The sequence below is a fragment of the Dioscorea cayenensis genome, chromosome 5, assembly GCF_009730915.1.
Source record: "Dioscorea cayenensis subsp. rotundata cultivar TDr96_F1 chromosome 5, TDr96_F1_v2_PseudoChromosome.rev07_lg8_w22 25.fasta, whole genome shotgun sequence".
NCBI classification, from domain to species: Eukaryota; Viridiplantae; Streptophyta; class Magnoliopsida; order Dioscoreales; family Dioscoreaceae; genus Dioscorea; species Dioscorea cayenensis.
Genome location: NC_052475.1, coordinates 15,707,862 through 15,708,918, shown reverse-complemented (window position 1 = coordinate 15,708,918; position 1,057 = coordinate 15,707,862).

The following is a 1,057-nucleotide window of genomic DNA, read 5'->3' as shown; positions in this document are numbered from 1 at the left end:
GCATGCGGAATTTCCACATACCCGTGTGGATTCTCTGTTTTCCTATTTTCTCTTCCTGCTGTAAACAGTGCTGCTGTGGTATTTTTGCTACAGTATTTTCTACAATACCCTGCTACAGTACCGACCTGAAATACTCCCGAATCCATACTTTCATAGAGGTAACGCAAATGGGCACACATTTACGTCGTGGATCGCCTTGCTTCTTTAATAATGGACATTTTGGTGGAGATCTTGTTCTATATGCACAAGTCGGAATGCTTGAATGTGACTGCCCTTGTGCCCCTCCAAATAGTTTTGCTAACTCGAGTACGAGCCGCACACATTCCTGCATCTTGAACCCGACCTATGTCTTCGCATTTGAACCTTGGCAAGATTTCCTCCAAATTAGTGCATTACGACCCACATTGGCTTTTTTCTCTCATAATCGGCATCACAACCCTACCTCCATAAAAGTAACATAAATACACCCATATTAGCGTTGAAACCAGAGAAAAGTAATGCTCAATATAAGGGAAGAACGCTTCGCATTCCTATTGCACAATCACTTATTAAACTCTCCCTCAAGCAAAATTAAAACATTATGTGCATGGATGAAAAAAATTATTCGAAGTGCTTGGCCTTAGGTTCACCAAAGCATACAAAGAGGGCATTCTACAAGTAAGGGAAATATCCACAGTAAATACGAAAAATCAATGCTCTTGCTAAAAACTTGAATCAAAAAGGACAACAAACCCGAAATCGTGCAAGTGTGTGAACTCACTCAAAACAAACACAAAGTATACTCCTCACTGTTCTAAGTACAAGGGACTTATTTATCTACAAAAAGTAACAAAAATTTCGAAAATGGTAGTAGCTTCACACATCCTCTAAGGTAGCCCTTTTCAAAGTGGCCGCTAAGGTGGCTTTCACACTTTCGAAGTGGTAGCTCTTTCTACCGTAGTGGTAGCTTTCACTCATCCTATGAGATAGCTCTTTCTCTTATTAGGGCATAACTAGTATCTGACTTATGAGAGTACCTTCATACTTCATAGGTGGTAGCTCTTTCCACCCAACAAGC